This window comes from Felis catus, chromosome B4, assembly GCF_018350175.1.
Source record: "Felis catus isolate Fca126 chromosome B4, F.catus_Fca126_mat1.0, whole genome shotgun sequence".
In the NCBI taxonomy this organism is placed as follows: Eukaryota; Metazoa; Chordata; class Mammalia; order Carnivora; family Felidae; genus Felis; species Felis catus.
This window is the reverse complement of record NC_058374.1, coordinates 79,841,536-79,851,800: the sequence shown is the minus strand read 5'-3', so window position 1 is coordinate 79,851,800 and position 10,265 is coordinate 79,841,536. Positions and strand designations below refer to the sequence as shown.

General features: G+C 40.5%; 1 protein-coding gene across 4 annotated transcripts in view; it reads left to right on the top strand.

The window, feature by feature from the left end:
* The first annotated feature begins 1,874 nt into the window (after nucleotides 1–1,874).
* Nucleotides 1,875–10,265, top strand: part of LOC101088254 (cyclic AMP-dependent transcription factor ATF-7) — a 90,663-nt gene continuing 82,272 nt past the window's right edge. The window contains exons 1-2 of one of the 4 annotated variants that reach the window (XM_045061860.1): nucleotides 2,385–2,421; nucleotides 3,568–3,655. The gene's annotated coding sequence lies outside the window, so the exon portion shown is untranslated. Of the gene's footprint in view, nucleotides 2,021–2,112; nucleotides 2,352–2,384; nucleotides 2,422–3,567; nucleotides 3,656–10,265 lie in introns of those variants that run through there. The other 3 variants (XM_006933754.4, XM_006933753.5, XM_045061861.1) reach the window with 3 other exon arrangements.

Here is a 10,265-nt window from a genome sequence, read left to right as displayed (position 1 = left end):
CAGGTCATGATCCCAACCTCAGGCTCTGTTCTGAGCACAGTGCCTGCTTGAGATTCTTTCCCCCTCTCTCTCTTTGTTCCTCCCTCCACTCCTCCCTACTCATGTGTGCTCTCTCTCTCTTTCTAAAAAAAAAAAAATATATATATATATATAATAAAAATCTTAAAAAATAATAATAATTGAAATCTTATTTATTTATTTTGAGAGAGAGAGCGTACACGGGAGGGACAGAGAGAAGGGGAGAGAGAATCCTAAGCAGGCTCTGCAATGTCAGTGCACAGCCTGATGCAGGACTCGATCTCAGGAACAGTGAAATCATGACCTGAGCTGAAATCAAGAGTTGGGACACTTAACCCACTGAGCCACCCAACCACCCCTAATTTTTTTTTTAAAGTACCATCTTGGTTACCACATGAGAACAAATTTTAATATAGTCTTTCCATTTGATGCTTTACCTAAAATCGTCCCAAGGCTGTCTTCTTGTAATTCAACTGCTGGTGCAAACATGTTCCTTCTTCAAAGAGGCCTTCTCGACACCGGGAGTTAAAGTTGCTTCCCCACCTCCCCACTTTCTGTCTCATTACCCTGAAAGCACTCTTCACTACTGAAATATTTGTGTTTATTGGGTTATTAACTGTCTCCCCTTCCCCACAAAGATATAGCTTCTACCAGAGCCGGGACTTGGTCTGTCTGCTCGTCTCCCCATGCCTAGAACAGTGCCTTGCACATACTATGTCCTGTTAAGTATTTGTTGAGATACTTACTGAATAATAAATAGTGTTCTTTAATTCCCAGTGCTATGTATTTTATCTCATTTGATCATTACAACTCTTTGAGTAAAATGGGATTACTAGCCCCAGAGTAAAGAGATTCAGAGAATCATCTCGCTGGAAGTCACAGGCTAACTAAATAACAGGGTTGGGACTGCTTAGGTAGGTGGCTTGTTTTTTCCAATACATTCACTCCAGTTCTAGGACTAAGGGCATTTCACACTACTTTCCAATTAAGGAAGTGATAACTCTGGAGGAGAGTAGAAACAACCTGCACATTTATTTGTAAGTCGCCAGTTCCCTTACCATCCCCACCCCTTATGCAGTCACACACATAGCAGAGTTATGGCCACACTGATATTATTCTAAGTGCAAAGAAGAAAATGCAATTACTCGACTGTTTGGCAACCTGAATCCCCTTGTGTATCCGCCTCAAGTCCCTCCCCGCCCCCTTTTTCTTTTAAAACAGCTTCATTTAGGTATAATCTTTCATTTTTCTTTTTTTTTTTTTTTCACGTTTATTTATTTTGAGAGAGAGAGAGAGAGAGAGAGAGAGAGAGAGAGAGAGAGAGAGAGAATCCCAATCAGGCTCCGTCTCTCGGCTGGAGCTCATAGCCCAAATCAAGAGTCTGATGCTGAATCAACTGAGCCACCCAGGTACCCCAAAACTCTTGTTATTCAAGTGTGCTCCTTTAGCGGCCAAGGGAGGGGAAACCAAAGTGCGCTCCTTTTAAATAATCGCATTCCCTAGAATGTTTACTTGAATATACACTTTTGAGTTTATGTATTTAAGGGATCGCTATACCCCAGGTGGGGCTTGAACTCATGACCTTAAGATCAAGAATCGCATCCTCTTCTACCAGGCGCCCCTTCACGCTACCTTTTGGATCTCCACCACTACAAGCATCTGGAAGGATTCCCTTTCCCTTTCGTTTTACCCCTATATTCCACAGCCAAACACGTGTAACCTGTGTGTACCGAATTCGCTCAGCCTCTCTCCCCAGTCGAGCCCGACCCACCGAAAGCCCGGCCCCTTCTTTTTTCCGGAGCCCCGCCTTTCGGCCCCTTTCCAACTTAGGTCCTACGGATCTCGCCCTTCCTCCCCCAGCACCCCCCACATCTCGCGAGAGGTGAGAGCCCCTGGCCGGACGAGAAGAAAGTATCTGCTCCGCTGAGGGGGGAAAGAAGGAGCTGGAGACAGATTGTGGGACCGAACGCGGGCGGGCGGGAGGCGACGGAGCTACCAGCGGGTGAGTTCTTTTAACATTAACTAGTCCATGATCTGGCAGAGTCTCCCTTTCAACTCTGGCCAGTCCCAGTGTCCCAGGCCGGGGTCTCCCCTCCCAGTCTGTGTTGGACGGGGGCGCTGAGGCGGTGGCCGGGCCCAGTCTGAGGAAGTGGGTGGGGCATGGGCTAACGCCGGCCAATAAAAGAGAAGGAAGCTACGATTGGCGGCGATGAACACTAATGAGAGATCGTCCTTACCTTGCGGAGTGCCGCCCCTCTTCTCTCCCTCCTACCGCCTCCTTCCTTTGGGGGGGAAGGCGGGGCCAGAGGCCTGAAGTGTGGGGAGAACTTGGGGTAAGTAGCCCCGGGGGGCACAGGGCGTGGCAAGGAGAGGGGAGTTGAATCCTGAGGGAATGGAAGTCTGGTAGAGCCTAATGGGAGGATCAGGGGATGGAGTGGAACGGGAGGAAGGGGAAGGGTCCTAAATTGGTTGAAGACCCAGGCGTATCAAAGAGTGGTGTTAGGAGCTTGGCATTGGAAGAGCCAGGGGTAATAGGCAGGAGGTAGGGAGAGTAGGTGAAAACATGGCACTGGGTTTGGTTGGAAAGATAGGTAGGAGTAAATCATTGGAAATGGGAGTCCTGGCATTTCGACAGCATTATGAAAAAGCATAGGGACAGGATTTCAGAGAGAAAGTCTGAATTTGGAGAAGATTCAGTGAATGAGTTTAGGAAGTTAATAGGGGTGGACTTAGTAGTCAAAAAGCATCGGTTTTGAGAAGGGTGTAGGAATTCAGAGGGGGTAACGGAGGTGGTGTTTGGAAACGAGACAGCTGATAGATACGTTTTTCGCCTAGGTATCAGAAGCAGCCTAGGATATTGATTCGGGGCTTTTGGTGTATAGGGCACCTAGTCTGGTGACCAGCTTGCAAGAATAGTGGGATAGGGGTACAGGAGGAGAAAAATAGAACAATTTCATCACTTCTATTGTGATTTCCTTTCTCTCTCTCTCTTCCTTTTCCTACACTCCTATCTTCCTAAACTCAGGGATGGGGGCTTGGGACTTAAGCAGCCCAAGTTGGAGCCCCATTGGGAGTCATATGTTGCTCTGAATTGCTTGTTATGTTCTCTGACTGGGGTGTTTACTACCCAGGGCACCTCCTACCCAGATTGCCGCGTTGCTACTTTCCTAACTTTAAAAGTTTGTTTTCTACTTAATAGAGGAGTATTTTAGTATCTCCGAAGGTTGTGTCCTAGTAAGTGTAGGGTCGTGGGGGTCTGCAGAGCTTTCTGGGCAAGCTCGCTTGATTCTTATGTTTAAATACTTTGCAGTAGTATAAGTAAAGTAATTCTTATAAAGACATCGGTCTTTACAGTTCTTGTAAGCACAGAAAAATATACTAAATTGAAGTTTGTTTTGTTAAATGTCGTATCCACTTATATTCTTGAAGAGTTGTTAAATGGATGGCTGTAGTTAGTTTTCATTAGCTTATATATTTTAAATGGTGTAAATAAGATGGACATGTATTTCAGGAAAGTGAAAAAAATTCAGTTTCTTCCTTTGTGTCTAGACTCAGAAGCTAAAGCTATGTCATAATATCTTAGGGCAAGTGTTGAGGAAATCAAACACAATTTGTACTTAAACATGGAGGATGTAAGGTAAGTGGAGACTATTGCGAAATGTAACATGTCTGTAAGAAAAGAAGCTAAAGAAAAGTTTGGCAGCTATACTAAGTAGTCTTACCAGTTCTTAATTCTGTACAGCAAAGGGACAAGCCTTTGCCCTTTGTTTGATAGTTGTGTATTTAATAATGGATTGAACCAATGCAGCCAATGAATTAATAACTTCTTTTCTATTGCATAGATTTGTCTTTTCCATCCTTCTCTTCTCCTTTTACTTTTGAGAAGCAAAATAATGTCTGAAATGCCGGTAAAGCTGTTACATAAAGAGAAGCTGGAGTGTGTTGCTTTGTATTAACCTTCGGTTTTCAGGGACCATTTGAAGCTTTTTCTCCTGGCCAGAAAGTTGCCCCTACAACACATTAAGACTAATTAATTACTGACACTTTGGCATTAATTACTGAATTGGGTTCCAGTATTTCACATTTACAGCAGTTCTATTGGGCATGCAGACATTTTTGCGGTTTGCCTGACAGCAGCACAAAAAAATACACAGTGAAGAAGCAAAGTCCCTTGTTTTATTCTCCCATCCTAGAATTTGTGATGGCTTTAACTTGGGCACTATTAAATGCAAGATTCTTTTTTCCTTCATTAGTGTGAACACCTAGCAGAAAGCTAGAGAGTGCTAATATTCCTCATCTTTAAGCTTGTGGATCGAAGGTTACATCCTGTGAGAGTTTCAGGGTTGTAATTTTTAAGCATTTTGGTTTACCATTGCGTTTAAATGTTCACGGATACTGCTCTTGTCCCTCCTTTCTCTTTCCTCTCCCACTTCCAAAATGAAAATTGTTTTTTTCAACCAACTCTTGAGCTATACTGCTTTGCCTCAAGTAAAGTCCCTGGCTCTGCCTGAACACAGCTGCTCTGAAGTTCTCACAAGTTACTGTTTTGTACATGTCAAGACGGAGTTTTTCCTAGGCTTCAGTAGGAGGGAGTCAGTGTTCAAGCAGCCTCATCCACGCCTGATAAGGAGGAGTCTTCTCCTTGCAAGGAAGTTTTAGGTGGAGCAAATAGCGTTGCCTTGTACATGCATAACAAAGGCAGCTCTCTTCTTGAGACTAGTTGGCAGGCTGGCATATAATTGTCCCTTATCCCTTGATAAAGGTACTAAAGTTAAGATGCAGATGTTGTTTCTTTGAGAAAAACAAATGCAGCATTCATTAAGAAAGAAGAAGCATTAATTTCTTTTGTTGTTGGTTTCTCTGAAAATGGTATTATGATCTTAGAGTTCGTGAAAAAGTCTTCCATCGGGGTACCTGGCTGGCTCAGTCGGTGTAGCTTGCAAGTTTTGATCTTGGGGTCATGAGTTCGAGCCCCCTGTTGGGTGTAGAGAGAGAATACTAAAAAATAAATAAATAAACTTTAAAAAAGAGAAAAGGTCTTCCACCTATTTAGAAACATGTCAAGGAAAACAATTTTTAAGCATCTGGTTTTTGAATGTTGTCTTCCTGCAGCAGGCTTCTTTGGGGATCAATATATTCATGAAATGTGAAAATACATTATATTTGGAATCCCTGGTACTTGGGTCTTTTCACTTCCTAATGTTATAAGGAAGAGGTCCCCACTTCACAGATACCCTATCCCATTATTGGAGGTCTACTTCTAGAACATTCTTTACATTGTGCTGAAGCTCTGTAGTTCTGCCATTTGCAGCTACAATAAATAAACCTAATTATTTGTCAACATGGTAGCCCTTCAAATATTTGAGGACGGTTATGTTCCATGAAGAGAGGCTTCTCTTACTGGGGTAGATATCCCAAGTTATTTCAGCCATTCCTCAAATGACCATTTTTAATAAAGTTCACGTTCCTCATCAGCTCGGTTGCCTGAATCTTTAGGGTTTCTTATCTAGAACTGAGATAATGACATCTCAGGTATAATCTGATCAATACATAGTACAAGGGAGAGTATGGCCTCTTTTCTGCTGCACTTGGTACCTCTGTTCTTAAAGTCTAAGATCGCATTAATTTGTGTAATTTTTTACATGTAATTGATGACCTTACATTTATCCTTGTTATTGTCATCTTGTTAGTTTGTGTTTATTGTTTTAGCTTAATAATGTTATTTAGCCTCTTGGCCATTCCTCATGTCATATTCTCATATTTGTATCATTGATAGATAAATTTGATAAACAAGACATAAACATGACCCCTATGTGTTTGTTTTAGGTCACTGGCAAAAATAAGTTAAGAGTGGAGTGATGCTCTGTAAATCAGCACTCCATTAATCAACCTTTCGGGTAAAACTCAATTGTGAATCCACCTACTGTTTTATGTTCTTAACCTACATTTCCTGTGAAATATGAAGAGGTATCTTGTTGAAATCTAAATATATTGTCTCTGACCTATCCCTGAGCTCCTAGGCTAGTGACCTGTTAAAAAATGAAATGAAGTTAGGGGCTCCTGGGCTCAATTAAGCGTCCGACTTCAGCTCAGGTCATGATCTCAGGGTTTAGTTCTTGATTTCGAGCCCCACATTGGGCTCTGTGCTGACAGCTCAGAGCCGGGAGCCTGCTTTGGATTCTATGTCTCCCTCTCTCTGCCCCCTCCCTGCTCACGTTCTCTCCCTCTCTCATCTCTCAAAAATAAACATAAAAAAAAAAAAAAAAGAAATGAAGTTAGACATTAGTTGCTACCTAGCTATGTTACGCTAGTGTTTATAGATCACTACATTACTTGCCGGTTGTTCATAAGCCATCTATTTAATAATTCCCCTATTTTGGGGGCGCCTGGGTGGCTGAGTCGGTTGAACGTCTGACTTCGGCTTGGGTCATGATCTCACCATTCGTGGGTTTGAGCCCCACATCAGGCTCTGTGCTGGCAACTCAGAGCCTGGAGCCTTCTTCGAATTCTGTGTCTCCCTCTCTCTCTTCCCCTCCCCTGCTCATGCTCTGTCTCTCTCTCTCAAAAATAAATAAACATTAAAAAAATAATAATTCCCCTATTTTTTAGCTGTAATTTTCCTCCCATTTCCAACATTGCTGGTCCTGCTTTATTTTTTTTTTTTTTACTTTTTCTTTATTTTTTAAACAATTCTAGAATGATTAACAGTGTTTCTTCATAGGTGGATGTTTTTTGTCATCAGGTGAAATTCTGTTTTAGAAACTTTTAGGAAGGAAAAAAAAGAAACTTTTAAGAAGAAATGTCATTCCCTCAACATTTTATTCATTTATTCATTTATTTATTTTTAAGTATTTATTTTTGAGAGAGAAAAAGAAAGAGAGAGAAAATCCCAAGCAGGCTTCACACTCCACACTGAGTCCAACGTAGGGCTTGGTCCCAGGACTGTGAGATCATGACCTGAACCGAAATCAAGAGTTAGTTGGACGCTTAACCAACTGAGCCACCCAGGCACCCCATTCCCTCCACATTTTAAGTTACGTATTAAAAAATTAAACTTTTGCCCATGTAACAGTTATATTGTAGCTGCCCCATAATATTGATACCTCCAAATTAGACCTAAGTTTTCATTTTCTGTTTGGAATAAAAACCTATACCACCTGTAAGAAAACACACACACACACACACACACACACACACACACACAATTGACATTTATAATTACAGTTTATTGATGTGGTGGGCTAAGTTTGCCATGTTCTGTGCTGTAGGTAAAATTGTGCTAGCAATAAGCCAGAAATCAGAAGACATCTCTCTAGGGACTAAAGACGATGTTGGCAGCCAACAACTTTCCTGTGTGTTAATTTTAGACCTGATAGTTGAATTTATGTTTGAGCAGTTTTAGCTGATAAATGCATTTTTTAAAGCACCTTCCTCTTTTGGGGTTTTAATTTTTACTTTCACTTTTAGAAAATTGCAAATTGTGAATGGAAATGTCTGTGCAGAATAAAGTAGCATGCCATTAGGGACAGGATGCATCTTCTTTTGATAGCTTCTCATCCATCTGAGATTGTTTAGTTACGAATTCTCCTGGAAAGCAGAACGATGGACTTGACGACCCCTCAAGGTCCTTTCCAGTCCACACATTCATAAATAGAAACTCAGATCAAAGAACTTACTGTTGAAGAATCAGGAAGAAAAATAGAGTGTAAAGAAAATGAAATTGAAATGGTTCTACTGACCCAGTGGGAATGGCTAAACAAAAAGTAAGGAACATAAATGAGAAGAAATAACTCCTTTGAGCAAAAACACCAGAAAACAAAACAAAACAAAACAAAACCCCAAAAAGCAAAAGTCAACAACAACAACAACAAATATTTTGCATTGGGGTCATTTCATGTCTTTAAATATTTCATCATGATACTTTCTTTCCAAAATTTCCCTGGTGGACACTTTGTATTGAAAGAATGTTTTTTTTTTCTTTCCTTAAGTCATAGTATTTTGTTTCCTTTCCTTCTCTTGTTTATCCTTTTGCTTAGAAACTTTTTTTGGTGGGGGAAGGATTTGAATAATATACCCACTGCCTGTATACAATGAAGAAGATTCAGTTTAGTTTTGAAAGTAAATGTATACTGCTTGGCTTCCTTAGAGAGGAAGGATGAGTGTTATATTTCAGGAAAAATTTTATGAAAAGACCAGTTTGTTATGTAGTTTTTAAAACTTTGTAAGCAGACACCTAGGAAAGATTCCCAACTAAGGCAACTGTGAGTTACTACATTAGTATTGTGAAGGGTATAAGAACACTTAGTAGGAGAACAAAACTCATTAGAGACTCACAACTTCACTTTGTTAGCTTTTTCTCATTTTTTGGTGATTTTAATTCTAAATGTTCTCATATATTTGAAACCCGAGCATGTATAGAATTTCTCTTCTGGGGGTACCTGGCTGGCTCAGTTGTAGAGCATGAGACTCTTGGTCTTGGGGTTATGAGTTCGAGCTCCACGTTGGAGGTAGAGTTTAGTTAATAAAAAAAGGTTTCCCTTTTCTATTCAGTACTGCATTTATCCTTAATAAATGTCAATTTATGAAGGTCTAACAAGAGCCATGATTTAGCTTAACAAGTCACTTTTTGTGAGCTTGTGGCTTGGGCCTCTGTGGGACATTGTTTTGACATAGCCCCACCTTCTCACAAAATCCAACTTGTTTTGAGTAGAATTACCTATTAATATCTTCTTATCTGGTAGAGTGCTTTTTGCTGACATAATGGACAAAGGAGACTTATATGCTAAATTGGTCATACTGTATTTGGGGCTTAAAATTTACAATGTGGTAGAAAAATTACATTTTTTTCACATTAAAAAATAGAGTGTAATCATTCTTTTTGAATAGGAATATGCCTGACTATATTATAAAAACAGGATGACTTATTGGATAGAACATATGACTGCTATAAATGATTTGTGTTGGCACCAAGTTTCTTGCCAGTAATGTTTATTTAAGCTTTATCAAACTTGAGTGACACCACGTTGGTTTTATTTAACATGGTTTTTCTGGTATTTCTGATACTAACTTGTCTCCTGTAGCACCATTTTCTTTATTGTTTTAAGTTTTGGGCAAGCAGTAGATTGCTGGTATTTTATACATCTGTGTTTGGGACTGTTGAAAGCCAATCAGTGAGCATTAGAATACCCCAAACAGATCACTGTGTTGCCAGTCTGTGGACAGTCTTAGAAAATAGATACCCCCCCCCCCCCCTCCCGGACAGTTTCTAACCATTGCCATGATTGTCATACAGATAACTGTAGCAATTTCTTATCTAGGACCAACCTCATACTGGAGTTTAATGTTAAAGTCTATCAGGTTTGTTGTTGTTTGCAGTCTGTTTAAATTAAGTCCATAAAAAAAATAGTAAGTTCATGAAGATGTTAAATTTATCCTTAAAGATTAGTATTTTGGGGCGCCTGGGTGACTCAGTTAAGTGTTTGACTTTGGCTCAGGTCATGAAGTTGTGGTTCGTGGGTTCCAGCCCTGCATCAGGCTCTGCACTGACAGCTCAGAGCCTGGAGCCTGCTTCAGATTCTGTGTCTCCTTCTCTCTCTGTCCCTACCCCACTTGAACTCTCTCTCTCTCTCTCTCCCAAAAATAAATAAACATTAAAAAAAGTTAAAAGATTAGTGTTTTGGGGTTGACTGGTGTTGGTTTATTGTTTTAGTGATGATACTTTATCTGAAAATGAGTAGGAAAAAACACAAAACACAACATTAGATTTAAAAAAATTTTTTTAATGTTTATTTATTTTTTGAGAGAGAGACAGAGTGTGAGTGGGGGAGGGGCAGAGAGAGAGAGAGAGAGAGAGAGAGGGAGACACAGGATCTGAAGCAGGCTCCAGGCTCCAAACTGTCAGCACAGAGCCTGACACGGGGCTCGAACTCACAAGCTGTGAGATCATGACCTGAGCCGAAGTCAGATGCTTAACCAACTGAGCCACCCAGGCGCCCCCAACATTAGGTTTTTGACAGCTTACCATTTTCCAGGAATTTTTCGACTCCTAAAATGCATATTGAAGCCAAACATAAATAGGTATAATGTTCTCTAGTTATTTCTAACTCTGCTTCCTGTTTAGCAAGTTGTTGCTTCTTTGTCTTTGCTTTATTAACTTTTCTGAGGATAGCTCAGAATAGTTCCTTGAATCCTCCAAAAGCCTAGAGAGACTTAAAAAAATTCTAGTCAAGTAGTTGCCTATATGAAGC